At 39.2% G+C, this 18,610-nt stretch overlaps 1 protein-coding gene across 11 annotated transcripts in view; it reads left to right on the top strand.

Annotated features, from left to right (window-relative positions):
- Positions 1-18,610, top strand: part of LRRC7 (leucine rich repeat containing 7) — a 287,543-nt gene that overhangs the window by 169,642 nt on the left and 99,291 nt on the right. The window contains exon 1 of one of the 11 annotated variants that reach the window (XM_077333352.1): positions 9,003-9,136. The exons of the other annotated variants lie outside the window; for them this stretch is intronic. The gene's annotated coding sequence lies outside the window, so the exon portion shown is untranslated. Of the gene's footprint in view, positions 1-9,002; positions 9,137-18,610 lie in introns of those variants that run through there. 11 annotated transcript variants of the gene reach the window in all.

The raw sequence follows: 18,610 nt of genomic DNA, 5'->3' as shown, positions 1-18,610 counted from the left end.
ACTGCTTGATACAATCTAAGAGCTATCCTGGCAGATATTTCTAGGTTTAAGTTAGATGCTTAACATTAAACATTTCTTGTAGAAGAGTATGAGTTTTGGCCCTATATTAATACCCTAATGAAGGGAAAGGAAGGTAGGGCTTTGCCTTAAAGATGTACAAAGAAAAAAAATTACAAGAGGATTTCATAACTTCTCCTTATCCTTAATACAGATACATCTACAAAACAATTTATACTTGACCCATTCTAAGAGCCATCCTGACAGGTATAAGTTGAGAGCTTTGCATTTTCTACAGATCAGTGTGAGCTTTGGCCCTATAACAATACACCAATAAAGAAAAAAATAAGGGGGGAAAACCCCATTTTATATTTCCAACACTGATTATATTATCTATATGCCTACAAAGGAAAAGAAACAAGAGAGAGAAAAAACACTGCTTCCCCTTTTTCATAAAAATAGCAATGTAGGATACAGTATATGTTGTTAATACAGAGAATAGTAAAGTTTCCAGGTTTAGATTAAATGCTTAACATTAAACATAGAACAATATAAGCTTTCAGTCTTCTATAGCTTCTCCTTATCCTTAATTCAGATACATCTACAAAACAATTTATACTTGACCCATTCTAAGAGCCATCCTGACAGGTATATTTTCAGATTTAAGTTGAAAGCTTAACATTAAACGTTTTATACAGGTCAGTGTGGGCTTTGGCCCTAGAACAATACACTAATAGAAAAAAGAAAAAATAAGGGGGGAGAACCCCATTTTATATTTCCAACACTAATGATTATATTACCTATATGCCTACAAAGGAAAAGAAACAAGAGAGAGACACTGCTTCCCCTTTTTCATAAAAATAGAAATATAGAATACAGTATAACATTAAACATAAAACAATATGAGCTTTCGGTCTTCTTAAGGGGGTCTCATCTCGAGGCTTGCTACATCTTGTCGTTCCCGTAGACTTATATTCTGTCCCATTGGCCTTTGGCGTAGAAAGTGCAGTTGTACTCTTTCCCGCAGAATATGCATTGATAAATCTTGAGGCCGTTGCACCTCCTGGACTCCAGTATCAATACAATTTTTTCCCAAAGAGCTCCTTTAAATCGGTTACTTTCACTACAGATCCATATTTCTTTTGATTGATTTTTGTACACTGTTGCTTTGAGATGGCTGTATGTCTTTTTAAAAAGGGTGTCCTTATCTGGGCTGCAGAACTCCGGCATCCCCTTTTCCGTCTCCAGAATTTCAGATTTCTCTTCTACTGTTGGTTTTCCACCTTGTTTAGAGCTGTCATCAGCCACTGTTATTGATCCATCATTCCTGTTGAAGACTTCTTCCTTGGCATCTTGGATCTCCTTGAAGATATTTTTGACCAATCCTTCTGTAAATACTTTGAAATCTTGGGTTTGTTTCTCTATTAGATGAGCCAATCTTTTTAACATAGACATGTTTTTGACTTAAAAAAAAACAGCCGGCCTCAAACAATTTTACAAGTGGCCAGTAGAGGTCCTCTGTTTTATCCTCTGGCATATGACGTACTGAAGTCAGTAAGGCAAATATTCTCGTGCTGGAACAGAGTTCTCGTGAGATCTTCCCATTCACAGCTCTTATCTCTTATCTCCGAAAACCAAAACAATTACAATAAGAGCTTTTGCCAATTAATTTGGGTTGATTTGAGTCCGTCTTCTGCTTAGTTAGGAGAATTAGCCTGCCTCATAACGAGGTGGATTCGGGCAGAGCAGAGTAAGAGGAGGGGGGAAACAAAGGGCTTTGATGCAGGAAGAGAGACGGAGAAAAAAAAACGAGAGATACTTGCAGTAAATGATGTTTTGGAACTCAGCCGATGTTGTCCCCTCAGTTCACAACGTTCATTTGCAGTAAGTCATCGTGTAGGGTTGAAGCAGATACTTTAAAATTAAAGAGAGAAAAGAAAGTCCGAGATAGCAAATGGCAGTTGTCCTCTGGACCTGTAACGCTGACAGCCTATAATTCAGGGAGATATACTCCCTAAAGGATTGGAGACGGCCCCAAGAACTTCCTGGGAAGAAAGGTGAGGTGGGGTTTGCGTACCCCTCCTCTTTTCTGCCAATTGCTTGCGCAATTGACCCCTGTCAGGCTTCAGAGATAGCAGAGCAGATGCCCTGCCACCCTCTCAGGATGACATCTTTAGCCACCGTTCTACCCCCACCTTTTTATGGTAAAATGGGATGGCACATGTTTAACCTTGCACAGGTTTTATGTATAAGCAGGTTGGCATTTGAGTGCACGTATTTCTATATATATATATATATATATTAATTTTCATAAAGATAGAAATATAGAAATAAAACAGATAGTATAAGTTGTTAATACAAAGAACAATAAAATATAGTCTTCATTTGTTACAATTAAACCCCCTCCATTAAATGTCCCCTTTTAGTTAAGCTTTGAGTTTGGGCTGGGAGGCACTGCGGAGATATACTTAATAACATAGATTCAGCTTACATAGGAAATCTCCCACATTAACTACACTTTGGTATGAACTTTTGCCCAAAACCTATAAACTTTTTTACATTTCCACCACATAGGGCCAAAGCTCATACTGTTTTATAAGAAATGTTCAATGTTAAGTATTTAATTCAAACCTGAAAATATGGTGTTGAATATCTGTCAGGAAGGCTCTTCGACTGTGTTTTATAGGTGGTATGTGACACCAAAAGTGATTGCTAAAATTGCTAGAAACGATGTTAACAAATGTTGGAAATGTGGTGATAAAGTAGGTTTCTTTTTTCAAATATGGTGGAAATATTGCAAATAGCCAGGAGAGGTCCTATACAGTCCTAGGCAAAAGCGAAAGTCTGTTTAGTCCTCTGACGTTCTTCAGTGTAGAATGAAGAAAAACAACAACAGAAGACCAAAAAACAGCACAGAGATTAAAAACTGGGCAGTTCAGAACTAAAGCACTTTCAGCAAGTTAAATTTAGTATAGCCATAAAAGGTGTCCTTTAAGAGCTGGTCGCATATCAGAATTTCCTGGCACTAGTAAATGTCATTTTGAAGTCAGTGAAACCAATAGTCTTGTCCTGGAACAGAGTTCTCGTGAGATCTTCCCAATCACAGCTCTTATCTCTGGAATCCAAAACAACTGCTGTAAAAACTATTGCTAGTTAATCTAAGTCCTCTTCTTCTACTTAAGAAAATTAGCCTGCCCCAAATCGAGGTGGCTACTCAGGCAGAGAGAGGGGGAGGGAAAGAGAGAGGTGAAAAGCAGCCCAGCGCAGAGCCCAGCTCAGATTACTTGCTGTTGTTTATAGAATCATTGATTAATAGCTTTCGTTGAGGCTGCCAGATGCTGTCATCCACCCAGATCTACAGTTTAATACTGGGAGCCCTCAAAGTGGCTTAATCAATTATACTGAGTTTTCTCTGCTCCTGGATATCATGGGGCAAAGGTAGGATCACCGCAGCTCAATCAGATTGGTTGCAGATGGGAAATTTAAATTGTCCAAAATCAAAATAGAAATTGCACCCAGTGTAGACAGCATGGATTTAATCAACCTTGGATTGGAATAATAGCTCTGCAGATTCAGCCCAGGTGTACTTCCATTAATTTTCAGTATTCCTGAACTGGAAATAATATTCTTGAAATGATCCACACTCAAAATTTTCTGCAAACCATAATAATTCCCATTTTGAAATTACAAAACAAGAATTAATTTTTAAAGTGCATTACTTTACACGTACCCACATATTTTTTCACATTTCTTCCCTTTTGTATGTTACTGAGAGAATATTAATGCATGCTTTTCCCCATTTCCTAGTTCACTGATATGACAGACAGCTAACTGCTGATTTGGTTGATGGTGTCTGAGAACCTTGGTTGGTGGTGTTCAAGTGGAATTCTGCTGTTGATTTGAGGGAGCACCAGGTGAAAGTGTCAGCCAAAAGGAAGGTGGGGTGGAGTAGTGAGTGGGAGAAGAGGAGAAGATCAAAGGGGATCCTGACATAGTGAAGTAAAATCAATAATCTTGCTCGGAGGAAAATAGCCCCTAGCAAAGTGTGTGATGCCTATAAAGTGCTAAAGAAGGGAAATTGGGAGTCTGAGTGTATATCCCTGTCTCCACAGGTTTTAGTAATTTTGTGACAAATAACCTTGTGCCTGTTTATCTAAGGAGTGACAGCCAAATGATCTCTCTCAGCAGTTATAAACACCTGTCATTAGAACAAAACAACTACATTTTTGTGATGACTATCATTCTATCTATAAAGAACACAAGCTGTAATAGTGACAGTTCATTTCCCCCTCAGCAATTCCTGCACAGTGTCAGCTAGTATTCTCAGCTGTATTGTCAGCTAATCAGAATAACGGATTTCTGAACGTGACAATTGCCATGCCCCCTTAAGGGCATGCCTTCAAAATCCTGGCAACAACATAGCTCCAGTATTCTAGTCAGAGGTTAGGTGTCCCACATGGTTGCCTGTACCCAATATTGGAACAGCTTAAAGGAGTGTCTGCCTGCTGAGGAAATTATGATGAGAAGACTACCAGGCCAGGGAGAGCTACAGCTGACACATTAACTGGCCGGGACAGAAGTTCCCAAATTCTGCCCCTTCCTATGAGCACTGCTTCAGTTGCTAAGGCCAGTAAAGCCCCTGTGCCTGGTACAGCTCCCCCCCCCAGCACAAACAACACAGGTGCAGGTGGATAAATAGAGGAGTTGTACCTTCCCTGGAAATTACCCTCAGCTTAGTCTGCCCTATCTTCAAAGCTTCTTCCTCTTTCCTTATGTGCTGGTTAGTGTGTAGAATAGTGGTCCCCAAACTTTTTCAGGCTGGAGACCCGTGGCGGCTGCGCACGTGCCATGCGCCATGCGCAGCAAAGAATGCGCATGCGTGTTTTGGGCTGCGCATGGCACATGCACGCATGCGTGGCCTGGGAAATTTCTTACTGTGGGGGTGGCAGGGAGAGGGAGCCGTGGCCCAGTGCCAGGTCGGGGACCACCGGTGTAGAAGATGAGAGGGAAGCAAGTGGGCAGCAAGCTGACAATGGATGGGGGAGGCAAGAGGTCAGAGCACCGATGAAGGGCGGGGGGACAAGTGAGCACTGCACTGACCATGGGGAGGGATTACAGCAGCACAATGATGAAGGGCACACAAGAAGGCAGATCCCCAACAAGATCTTATGAAACTTTGAACATTTTTAATCTGAAGGAGGATATTTTGAGAACTGCTGCTATCATTCATGTAGGTAAGTGTTCTGCAATTCTTCAAATGGGGAATGTTCAGTTCTAGGTAGGAATACTAGTCTCCAGGTAGGACCTGGGGTTCACCTGGAAGTACTGATCATCTACAGACTACAAAGATAAGTTTCTGTGGAAAAAATGGATGCTTTGGAGGAGTACTCAATGGCATTGTACCTAACTGTGCTCCCTGTTCCACTCCCAAATCTCCAGGAGTTTTCCAACCTGGAGGTAGTAACTCTATGTCCATACCCCATAGTGGCTGGGGAGACCAGGCAACTCTAGTTCTGAGTAGAATTCAAACCTTTGTGGCTCCAAATAAAGCGTGCTGGTGGCAGATCGCAAATGTGTTTATATAATTCAGAGTATTGCTGTTGGCCCTATTTGGCAATTCTATTCAGAATCAGATTTTAGGGAAAAAAATCATAGTATCAGGTACTAGCAACTTTCCCTCTTTAAATTAATATTTTAAAAACCATCTAAAAATAAGGATTTTTAAAGTGAACTATGATTCAGGGGCTAGGCTACTCCAATATAAATTGTAATTAATCAAAAAATCTGGGCATTTTTTCTTGTTGCTACTATTACTGAAAACCTGAACATGGTTGTGAAACCTACTTATAATTTTAAACTAATGGATTTTGTGGAATGGTGTTTTGGGAGAAATCGCTCTAAACTGTGGTCCTGCATTAAACTAATGTAATCACATCAAACTAAATGGGAGAGAATTTGAAGCTAGGAAAATTTCTGAGTATAATTAATTAACTATGACAGGATGAAGCTATAAAGCTTTCCTTGTGTTTAATCTGAGAGTATGGTATGCAGAATATACCACACATATGAGGGCATGGTTTGTCCAGTGGTACCTTTAAGACCAACATGGAGTATAAATATAAATAAATAAATAAGCTTTTGTGTGCATTAAAGTTTATACCCAGAATTAAACTTCGTTGGTCTTAAAGGTGCCATTGGACTCAAACTTTGTTCTTTTGCTTCAAACCAACATGGCTACCCATCTGACTCTGCGAGGGCATGGTTTGTGATCCTGGAGAATTTATACTAACCTCTGAATAACTCTCCAATACAGTTACTACATAAAGTAGTTACTTTTCTCCAATACAGTTACTATATAAAGTAGCTACTTTTCTTGGCTGATTCAATCCATTTTCCCACTGAAAGTTTTGAGCTTTGAAGAATAGTTACTGGTTGATAGCTATTGTAAGGTGACCAGATTGTCCCACTTTTTGAGGGACATCTGGGGGCACCTGTCAAATTGTACTTAGATTGCAAGTGAAACATATAAATATATATATTACAATACTATTTTTGCATTCTATGCGTTCTATGAAAATTTTTGTTGCTTCATATAGACCAAATTTTTTAATCAAGAACTCCCCCGGTCAATGGTGTCCCACTTTACCAATGTTAAAATCTGGTCACCTTAAGCTATTGCTATATTATGAATTATCAATGTAATATAGGTCATACAAATTCTTATATTGGCTTGGTTTGTACCAAATTTTTAGCATTTGAAGATAAATACAGGAATTCTAGGTGGCTTTTCTCCCACTGGAGCCCAAGCAACAAAGTAAAATATCAAAACAATTTAGTTCACGAGGAAAACAAATTACCAGGGTTGATAAGACAACCTTCATCTCCCACTGAATGAACAACATACCTGCAAAAATCCCCTTTTGAACAGTTTGCATGACATCTAGAAGATCATAAGCATTGGAAGTCAGGGCTTATATCTTTCTTGACAACTGTGCTTATAGAATCCTTCATGCTATTTTAAGACCTTCCTTTAATATTTTATGGTCTTGCTGTTTTATTTTTTAAAAATACAATGGGACCAAATCTATTCAAGAAACCGAATAAGGAGGGTTTTCTTTAAAGACCCATGAAAAACTGGGGTAAACTCCCAGCTGCGCTGATCTGAATAGGGGAGGGGCAGGCTTACAAAGCCCTGGGAGCGCCCACAGCCCTGTGTTGTCTGACATAAAACCTGCATGCAGGGGGCCATCCTCATGCTACCCGAGGACCTAGTTATCAGCTGTGTGGTCATCAGGAGTGAACTCAACACTGCTCTATGCCTGGACCCTGCAAGGGTGGTGTCAGGATAAGTCCTAGCCATGGCTTCATAGATTTTCTCTCTTTTTTTGCAGTACCTGTTTATGGAAAATTGTGAAGGTTTTAAAACCTTTATTTTTTTAAGTTTTCATATTTTATTTTTATTTACAGAAAACCCTATTCTAGTCCTGGACAGACTTTGCATACAGGGCTATACTGGCAAATTAGATTTCTCAGTGGTTCTCAAACTTGGAGTGGAAGCCATTTCTAAACATCACTTTTTTTAATCCTCTGGTTAAATAACTTCATGCCCTCCGCAACATGAAGCACAGGAATCATGCATTAGTCAACAGTGAACAAACTTGTATTATTATTTTATTAGTTTATTTAATTCATTTGTGTCCCAGCGGGGACCCAAAGCTATTTACAACACTCTTTTTTCCTCCATTTTATCCTCATAACAACTCTGTGAGGTAGGTCAGGCCCAGAGTGTGCGATGGGTCCAAGGTCACAAAGTGAGCTTCCATGGTGCATATGATGATTCAACACTCTTAGGCACCATCCTACACTGGCGCTTTTATTATTATGTTATTATTATTAAAATTTATTTCCTGCCACGCTTTGTGTTCAGAATTTATAAATATGTAGCTGCTGAGCAAAAGACTGTATTTCATGGCTATTTCAACATTATAGAGAAGCAAATCCAATTACAGATTTCCTGAGCTGTTCTCCCAGCTTTTCCTCTTCACTTGGCCTTACAACCTGCCTGCAAGTGAGTCATGGCCCATTTGGGGTCCCAACTCACAGTTTTAGAACTGCTGAAATAAACCTCTGCGGAGGTTTCTTTTGAAATTAAGCATGTTTTCATAAAGAAGCTACTCAAGATCAGAAAGGAAGGCAAAAGCTAGACCCTTAAAGGGAAAATTATATTAATTAAAAGTTTTAAAATCCCATTTAGAATAGATTTTTTAGTGTTGGCTGTCATATATGTGTAGGTAGTCTCAAAGTAACTATAGAATTCATTTGAATTTCATAGACTTTTATTGACTATTGGTGATGGGAAGTATTGAGACATTAGGCTTTTATAACTTCTGTATCTTGACTCTTATTTACTTAATATCCCCTATTGTGGAGGGAAAAATCTAGTAGTTTACATGAGAAAGAATCTGAGCATTTAGTGGGTCTCCCTATCTTAATTAATCATGTAAAAATCCATTCAGAAGCAAAGTTCAATGTACAATCCAGAAAAATTAATCTTGGGTACTTTACCACATTAGAAATTAAGCATGAAAAATGGGGTTTAGGAATTTCACTAAAACTTGTTTTAGTTCTTTAGGTTATTCACCCCTCCCCCCAATGACCAAATTATTTTATATAACCATATGGATATGGATATGGATGAGTATTTTTATTAAAAGGCCATCCTGTAACATTTCCCAAATAAATCTCTCCCACCCCCTTCTTTTTGGCTTTGGATCTTTGTGAATGTTGAGACCAAAATCAGGGGAAAACCCAAATCCCTCCTCACCATCCAAATTTATAATTTTATTTGATGATTAGAAAAGCTGAACATTATCAAACTATTTCCTAATGTTATCAATTAGCTCTCTCTAAGTGCCATAAACCATTTGGTAGTTTTAGTCACCTCTTCTGCACCAGCAGTTCCATCTTTTGGGCATTGAAATTGATTTTTCTCATCTTAGCATTTGAAGATCCAGAGTGTGCCCCTTGCCCCATCGCCTGGGAGAGTACAATGGCACCAACAGCAGAGGATGTGAAGGCACCTTTTCGGGCACCTGAAATGGCAGCATCAGGAGCATCAGCACGAGTAGACTGTGTTGAGGTAGTTCTCCCACACTATACTATGAAACCACAACAGTTTGGGGATACTACACGCTGATGAAGGCTGCCTCTTACTATATTGACCTTTATACCAAATGTTTTTTCTGTGTTAGAATATGCACATTTTCTTTGTCTCATCATCAGAAGAGAATTTGTTTCTTCCATGTTTGAACTTGTGCTTACACATACACTAAGCCAGTTCCTTCCAATCTTATCAATTTACAGCCATGTATTTTGAAGATCAATATTTCTACCCCTAATGTAATCAAAGCAGCCCTTTTGCTTTGTGTAATCCCTAAAAAGTTAGTACTGATAAAGTTAAAGATACTCACGTAGTTCTGTAGTTTAATGTGGGAAAATTGTTTACAAACTTTCAAATTTCTCTTAAAGCTTTCTACTATTATAGTGCTTCAGAATATAGTTTTTTACTCACAGGAGATTGTAGATCATTCCAGCATGAACGCTTTGTTCATGTTCTTGCTGCAGTTCGAGTATCATTACAGCAGGGAAATGTGCATATGCTTCATTGAGAGGTAGGCATCTTGTCTCTAAATTCGGAAATGCATACTTCTCAGTAAAGCTAAGTGGATTCTCCCTTTCTGCAAGACATGGAAGTTTGAAAGAGGAAGCCAGTTGTATGTTACTCCTTTGCTACTTCTTTGGAGTGTCCAAAATGGCTTTATTTTTTAATATACAAAGCCTGCCATTATTACTGTTTTGACTACATGTGACTTACAATGCATTCTCATTAGCCAAAATAATAACTTTCAGCATGACCCTTTATTTTGCCATCTTGTTGAAGTCTGATCATATATACACTTTGATAATTTGATGAAATTATACAGGGCTGAAATTAGAGATTTTCTGTGGTACTTAAAATTAAATTGTGTTCTGTTTAGCCATTTTAATGTCCTAAATAACAGCTTGGTGCTCACTTATGAAGCCCAGAAATATTTTGGGCATTTTGCACATCTTTTATGGCATAGTTTACACAATTTGAATGGTGCATGTTCTCTTGAGAGGCATTTGTACACAATATTGGAACAAAGGTGTAATCCGTTTGTTATGTATATCAGTAGGTCTGTGTGTTTCATCAACTGATTGCACCATTTAAAGTATGATTTAACATTAAAATTAATTTCAGACCAACTTTGTAAAAGAGCTATATAACAATGTATTGGTCTTTGGTATGCATGAATGTGCTTTATCTGTTTATATTTTGGTATAGATTATATTATCAGAAATAAGAAAAGGAGTTGTGTTGTATTTTTGCGTTCAGTTTCTTCAAGTATATAAGCTTAAATTTATTGTTCACTAGAATCTTTTAAAAACTTTGAAAAATGGGAATCTGATAGCATCTTCCTATAGTTGGTTTTTTTAGATACGTCAGGTATGCATTACCTGCATAGAAGTTAAATTATATACATCAAAAACAAAATGCAAATAATTTTTCTGATGTTCATAAGAAACCCTCCCCTCTTTTTGTATAATGTATCTTCCCACAATATAGATACAGATATGAAAAATGGGATATTGGGTCATTGCTTCCTGTATGCTTCTAGTTGGCAGTGCCAAAAAGAAAGTAGTAAAGGACTACTCTCAAGAAAGCACATTGCAGTCCAGGTGCAATGTATAATGTTGAAAATATAGCTTTTTTCCCTGCTAAAATACAGTTTCATTGTATTTTGAAGTGATATCAAGACAGTAGTTGCATCTCAAACCTAAGCATATGCTATTAAAATATAAAGACTGAATGTGATAAATTCATATGTGTAGGCTTATAAGAGAGTTAGATGCTGCAGGTGCCTGTTGATGGTATAAGAAACCAGGAAAAATGCTGTGCGGTGTGTATTATGTTAAGACCCTAGTCAATTCCACTATCTTTAATGAATCCAGTAAATTTCTTTAATATTGTAACTGAAATTCCTTAGGCAGCATGTATCAAAATTTAATTTGATAATTCATTACAATTAATACAATAACTAAAATCAACCACATAAAATGAATACAATAACATTTCTCCTTTTCAAAGCAGAACAATAGCTAATAATACAGAGGGCCCCTGATCTTGCAAATGGCACAGCAAAATAAAATTGTCTTCTCCTAGTTCCTACTGCTTATAAGGTAGGCATCAAGGTAAACAAATATCAGGAAGCTTTGTAAATGGGGCACTGCTACAGAAAAGGTCTGTCTGTCTACCTACCTTAGAAGTTAAAGGCACATATAAAAGGACCTGTATTAAAGATCTTAGCCACTTGACACGTTCATAAATGGAATGGTGATACTTCTGGTTCCAGGATGTTTAGAACTTTAAAGAACCAACATTTTAAGTGATGGCATCAAGTTATAGGTCAATGGAGTTCTTCCAAAAATGATGAGTTATGCTCACAATAGCTCAGTCAACAGACTTGCTGCAGCACTGTGAACCAATTAAAGTTTAAGAACTGTCTTCAAAGGAAGCCCCACACAAAATGTGTTGCAGTAGTCCAATCTGAAAGTGATCGGAATATGGGTAAGTTTTCAATATAAATACATTTTAATACCATTGAAAGTTCATTTGGGGTTAATTAATATGTGATTTTGAAAGCTAGACTGTTTTCATAAACAACCAAAAGTCCTGCCTACACCTTACAGTTTGTTTTTGTTTTGTGATTTTTGTGTGTGTGCAGCAACTCACGCTACCTATATAAATGCATGAATTACCATTTGCCTCAGAACTGTGTTTAAGCAACTTCTTCCTTCATCTGAGAAAAGCAGGCTGCTATGTCCAAGGATGGCATTGGACTCCAAGCAGTCCCTACAGGCTATGCACAGCTGGCGGGTGGTCCCTTGTCGGCGGCCTGATGCGGTGGGAGGCGCTTTGCGCCTCCCGACGCATCAGGCCACCGACAAAGGAGCAACTGCGAGCCGCGCTGCGCGCAGCTCGCATTTACTCGGAGCTGGCAATCGGAGGGATGAATCGGCAGCCGATTGTCTGTCTGGAGGAAGGGTCCAATCCGGACCCTTCCTCATCCCGGACACATCCCGCCCCAGAACCCCTTACCGCTTTATTTAGTCCGCGGCGCTCGCGGCGCCGCGGGCGGTGTTAAGGTGATAGTTGAATATGTCTTCACAGTATTTTAAGTCTTTTTTTTTTACTTTAAAGAATTCACTATCCCAGAGTTTGAAAAGCTTTCAAAAACTAGTCCAGACCTCACCCTTCAAGACTGGCTCAGACATTCACATGTGACTGTCACCAGAAGCCTCCAGCTCTTGTTTCTGACAATTTCTACTCTTTTACCCTCTGTAATAAAAAAGTATTGAACATTGCAATAACTTCCTTTCTTATTGTAGCTGCTGGAAGACATCATGTCCTGCCAGAGGGTGGATGGATGTTTTAACCCATCCTCTGCCTTTCCTGATGAAATCTCTTCTGCTAAGAAACCAAGATTATATGGCAGGGACTGGACTCATTCAGCACACTTTGAATAATACACTTTCAGTGTGCTTTTGCAGCTGGATTTTACTGTGCAAAACAGGAAAATCTAAAGTGTATTGAATGCATCCAAGGTATCCAAGAATGAGTCAAGAATATCCTAGAAATCATGAATTAACCATTAATAGAGGGAAAACTCCCCATAGGTCAGTCCTTGGTGGAAGAATAACTTACTAGACCCCAAATTTAAGAGAGATAGATTTGAGTCCAGTAGCACCTTAGAGACCAACAAGTTTTTGGGGGGCTTTGAGGAGTCAAAGATCCCTTTATCAGATAATGAAAGAGAGTATTGACTCTTAAAAGTTTATACCTCCAAAATCTTGTTGGAATCTAAGGTGCTACTAGACTCAATTCTAGCTATTCTACTGCAGACCAATATGGCCACCCTCTGAGACAATTCTCAGAATCAACAAGAAAAGCGTTTTGATCTACTTTGCGAATGGTTAAGCAGTTCACCAGGTTTGGTACACAGTTCCAAGCCAGAATACTTCCCCTTTAAATTATTTGCAACAGCAGCTGAGAAATAGTATGAATCATGCTCTGCTTGACTATATTAAAAAAAAAGAAAATCAGTGAGCTTTGATTTCATGATGCGATGGATTTCCACCACCCATCATTGGAAATTTCCTACCTGTCACAATGCAATGTCCTTCCTAATTTTTCACTGGGTTCCCTGTGGGTAATTAAAAGAAAAAGAAATAACTGGTTTCAAGGATATAAGATCTGGGCATGAGTATAACCCCTCCCCCTCCCACGTTCATGTTAGACTAATCCTCAAGATCTAACTTCTGTTTATCAATCCTCAGAATCTAACGTCTCAACCTTGCATCTTCAATCTAACCATATCCTCCTGTCAGATCCTATCTTTTCCAGCACAGTTCGGAGCCCTGTTTTGATTGGCCAGAGTATATTTCAGTGTTCTGCCCATACCATCAACATCTGCTGGGAGACCTCTAAACCCTGCATGACATTAATCTAAAAAGCTGCTTTTAAGTGATTCTCAGTTACCTGATCCTTGGACATAGCTTCACTACCCTGCTGCTATCTACCTTACAGAACCTCATTGAACAGAAAGGCAGCATATCAATCAAATTTGTAAATAAAATAAATAAGCTACCCTCATATCAAGGTCAGTTTCCTGCAAACGGTGCTTGGCATTCTGTGTGGTCACTACAAGTCCTTGAGCAGGAAAGTCAAGATATATAAAATATGTGCCAAGGATGAAGACAAGAAAGGTTCTCAACATGAGTAGTAGCTCTCTGTGCTAGTAATAGGCTTTTCTGCTTTCCAGTGTATATAATTTTTGTAAAGGAACAGATGAAAACCTACCATATTTACTGTCCCCCTTCCAATAGCCACATAAATTAACATATAAATATTATAAATGCTATATACACTAAAAATCTATATGAGTACTTCTGCAAACTAGATTTCTGAGGGTATTTTATAACTGTTGCCAGGCTGTCTTCCTTTACATGTGTAAGACCCAATAAATATCACCTGGGCAATTAATGTTGGGATCTTCTGCAGGGTTCCAGTTTGGGGCATTACTCCAAAAGGACAAGGGAGATAATAGCTCTTAAATAAGAAATATCTTTATTGCCATAACAAAATACAGAACGGAAAAATTAAATGGCAAAACAATAAACAAATGTACAACATTTGCATAAGCCTGTCTGTGTTTAAGCTTTTGTTTATTGGGCAGAAATCTAGAAGAGGGGAAAGTGTCTAGCAGCAAGACAGACCAGAAGTGCTTTGTGGAAATAAAAGGAGGAGAGAAAACGTATGAATCTTACTCTGAAGAGGAAAGTTGGGTGAGCATCCAGTCTAAGAGGTTTAGGAAACAGCCAGCTACCAAGTTAAGAATGGTTCACAATGGGGAAAACTTAGCAATGTCCAATTGGAATTTAGGGCAGCAAGTAGATCCTGTACTATCTACAAAAGCATGGGGTTCTTAATTAGCTGGGAAGAGATCTGGTGTTTGGGACAAAGTTGGGCTAAAGTGTGGAGTTAGAGAATATTAAAGAAATGTATAACTGGTTAGATGTTGCAGAAGACTACATAATTATGTTACCCAGGGAGGGGTGACTTCCCTGAATATGGAGAGACTCAGTTTTCCAGGCCCTATGGAGTTAATTATAGTTTAAAAGTATCAAGGACCAGCTTCAGAATCTGTTCTTAATATTTCTGTTGAGTATTCAGACAAATGGGTGACTCCCAGTTGGAATTGTTTCTGCCTCTTCCAGGAACCTCCAGTTTGATATTGAGCAGAATATTTTATGCAAGCCTCTTGACAGCCTGCTCACAGAAATTTCATAGTTTATGAGCAGTTTCTAGGGGGTAGCTTGAAAATTATTATAATTTGAGAGAAATTTCAGCATTGTAGATATTATATGTATTGCAATTAGGAGGAGTCAGTAAATCCTAGTCTGAGAAAGTTTTTAAAAATTAGTTAAAAATGAAGATCTGTATTTTAGCTAACAATTTTTCCACCTAGGGAATGTGCATGATGGTTAAACATTAATGCTAATGGACGTAAGGATAGTCTGACTATTTTGGATTATGGTTTATGATCTGAAAGATATTAGTTGTGAAGGGGAGAGGAAAGGGAAGACAATTGTAAGCCACTTTGAGACTCCTTTGGGTAGAGAAAAGTGGCATATAAGAACCAACTCTTGTTCTGCTCACAGAGGAATTATAAACATGTGAAGGAAATATGGAGTGATTATTAGATTTGACTGTAAAAGAAAAGGGTCATGTATAATCATGAAAACCATATTGCAAAATGCCTAGTTGTGGGATATATGGCTGTTTGAGGAAATAAGCAGACTGAATGCTATAAAGCTTAATTTGTAAAACAGTGGAAAATTAATTTAATTTTAGAGCAAATTTAAATGTTGACTGTATGTACATCAAAACAACCATATCAATAGCTAAAAAGAAGAAGCTATGTGTAGTGGTTAGAAGTGCGGACTTCTAATCTGGTGAGCCAGGTTTGATTCTGCACTCTTCCACTTGCAACTAGCTGGGTGACCTTGGGCTCGCCACGGCACTGATAAAACTGTTCTGACTGAGCAGTAATATCAGGGCTCTGTCAGCCTCACCTACCTCATGGGGTGTCTGTTGTACGGAGAGGGAAGGCGATTGTAAGCTGCTTTGAGACTCCTTTGGGTAGAGAAAAGCGGCATATAAGAACCAACTCTTCTTCTTTTTCTTCTTCTTCTTGATTTCTCTACAAATTGAAATCCCTCTTTTAAATGAGAAAAAAAGAAATGAAGGATAGATGGCTATATTTTAAATGATGAATTTCAGAAAAAGAAATTTACCTCCCTGTAACTATGCCAACTGGTACATTAATTAAGTCACCCATAAGGCACTCAGTTGAAGCCTTTGTTTCAGTGGTGATCTTCAAACAATGTAGGCCTTCTTTTTTCAACTTCAGCTCCTAATCTACAATAGTAGATTCACTGTCAATGTGCAGCCTTTGCTCTGTTGCCTTTGGATCCAGCTGCCTGTGACAGTAATGGGCCAATGTTTCGTTTCCCATGTTCACCTCTGTCAAGAGGTCAGATGTATTTCATTTCAGACCATTGCTCAAGATAATTTGCTGCCTTCCTTTACCACTGAGGACCAAACTAGATTATAGAGTCCTCCTTGCTATCATGAGTATGATGCTTCCATTTTAAAGTAATTTAAAAATTCAGCAAGGACCAGTTCCTGATCTAGCCTACAGTGTGACATCCCCCTCCTACATGTTTTCAAGTGCTGAAATGACCACAGGGAAGGGTGTGACCATGTCAACACTTGATAAAGTGTGCGTGTGTGGGGTGGGGGGGATGACAGTGTTTTAGCCTGACCTCATGGTCATAGAATCATAGAATCAGAGTTGGAAGGGGCCATACAGGCCATCTAGTCCAACCCCCTGCTCAACGCAGGATCAGCCCTAAGCATCCTTAAGCATCCAAGAAAAGTGTGCATCCAACCTTTGCTTGAAGACTTCCAGTGAGGGGGAGCTCACCACCTCCTTAGGAAGCCTATTCCACTGCTGAACTACTCTGACTGTGAAAATTTTTTTCCTGATATCTAGCCTATATCGTTGTACTTGTAGTTTAAACCCATTACTGCGTGTCCTTTCCTCTGCAGCCAAAGGGAACAGCATCCTGCCCTCCTCCAAATGACAACCTTTCAAATACTTAAAGAGGGCTATCATGTCCCCTCTCAACCTCCTTTTCTCCAGGCTGAACATTCCCAAGTCCCTCAACCTATCTTCATAGGGCTTGGTCCCTTGGCCCCAGATCATCCTCGTCGCTCTCCTCTGTACCTTTTCAATTTTATCTACGTCCTTCTTGAAGTGAGGCCTCCAGAACTGCACACAGTACTCCAGGTGTGGTCTGACCAGTGCCGTATACAATGGGGCTATGACATCTTGTGATTTTGATGTGATGCCCATGTTGATACAGCCCAAAATGGCATTTGCCTTTTTTACCGCTGCATCACACTGCCTGCTCATGTTTAGTTTACAATCCACAAGTACCCCAAGGTCTCGTTCACACACAGTGTTACCTAGAAGCGTATCCCCCATCCAGTAGGCATGCTTTTCATTTTTCTGACCCAGATGCAGAACTTTACACTCATCTTTATTAAATTGCATCTTGTTCTCATTTGCCCATTTTCCATTGTGTTCAGATCTCGTTGAAGTCTGTCTCTATCTTCTGGAGTATTTGCCAGTCCTCCCAATTTGGTGTCGTCTGCAAACTTGATGAGTAGTCTTTCCACCCCCTCATCTAGATCATTAATAAATATGTTAGAAAGTACCGGACCGAGCACCAAGCCCTGAGGTACCCCGCTACTCACCTCCCTCCAGTCTGATGAAACACCATGGACAACAACTCTTTGAGTGCGATTCTCTAACCAATTTCCTATCCACCTAACTATCTGAAAATCCAGATAGCAGTCCTTCACTTTATCCATCAGAATGGTATTTAAAATGCCAGCAGCATCCTCATGATGGCCATGAAATTGCCATCACATCTAATTTGGCCCTTAGTATTTGAGCTGGAAGTAACAAATTACAATGCAGGTATGGCAATGTTCAATGTTCTTTTCATGTGCCCTTCTGTTATTGTTGGAGGAATATATTCTGACTGTGCTTTATATATTTACAAGGGAAGAGTCATGAGTACTGTCTAGTTTTTCTCTAGCTCCTTTTTTTACCTCCTCATCTCTCCCTCCATCATCTTCAGACTGGTATACCCAGCATCACACATTCACTGAATGCATGGGTAGTAAAGCAGGGTGTGCTGGTCCTGTTATCTTGCCTCAGCACAATAGCTTGGTTGTCAGCATGGTGTGATCACATGGAGCAAGTGGCCATGTTTAACTTTCTCCCCATAATCAGTGGTACCTCTTTGTGAATGTCACTAATAACAGGGATGGGAGTTTGCATGGTCACTTCTTCCTCATGGAGGCCCCTGTGGATGACCAAGTAATTATATGGGAGCAGGGAGCAGAGCCAGTCTGCCTGCTCCTGGTCTCCCTCCCCTGCATATTCAGTGAACACAAGGGGCTGATTGCATTTACTGGGCTTCTGTTTTTTTGCATATTTTATGGCCTTTGCATCTGATGCCTCAGAATCTTTGAACCTTTCTCAGCATTTCCAACTTCATTCATCTCTCATTACATCTGTCACTTTAAGTTGACTTCTCTGCCTCTTCTCTATTCTATTTTCTCACTCCTGCAACATGTTAAAATTATAACTAGGATACTTGGGCATGGACAGCCCATCCTCGCTACACTGAAGATCCTCTCTTCCCATTCACTTGTACCAGCAACTACATCTCATGTAATCTCTCATGTCCTATCAGTGTTTCCCATGATTTCCACTCCTTTTTCAATTTAGTGTTGCATAATTTATGGCTGTAGCTTTATGCATGCTTATTTGAAAGCAAGCCCCATTGAATTAACTTCCAAATAAATATATCTAGAGTTGGACATATCCAA

This window comes from Paroedura picta, chromosome 4 (genome assembly GCF_049243985.1).
Source record: "Paroedura picta isolate Pp20150507F chromosome 4, Ppicta_v3.0, whole genome shotgun sequence".
In the NCBI taxonomy this organism is placed as follows: Eukaryota; Metazoa; Chordata; class Lepidosauria; order Squamata; family Gekkonidae; genus Paroedura; species Paroedura picta.
Note: the sequence above shows the minus strand (reverse complement) of the source record. Positions and strands in the feature narration are given on the sequence as shown.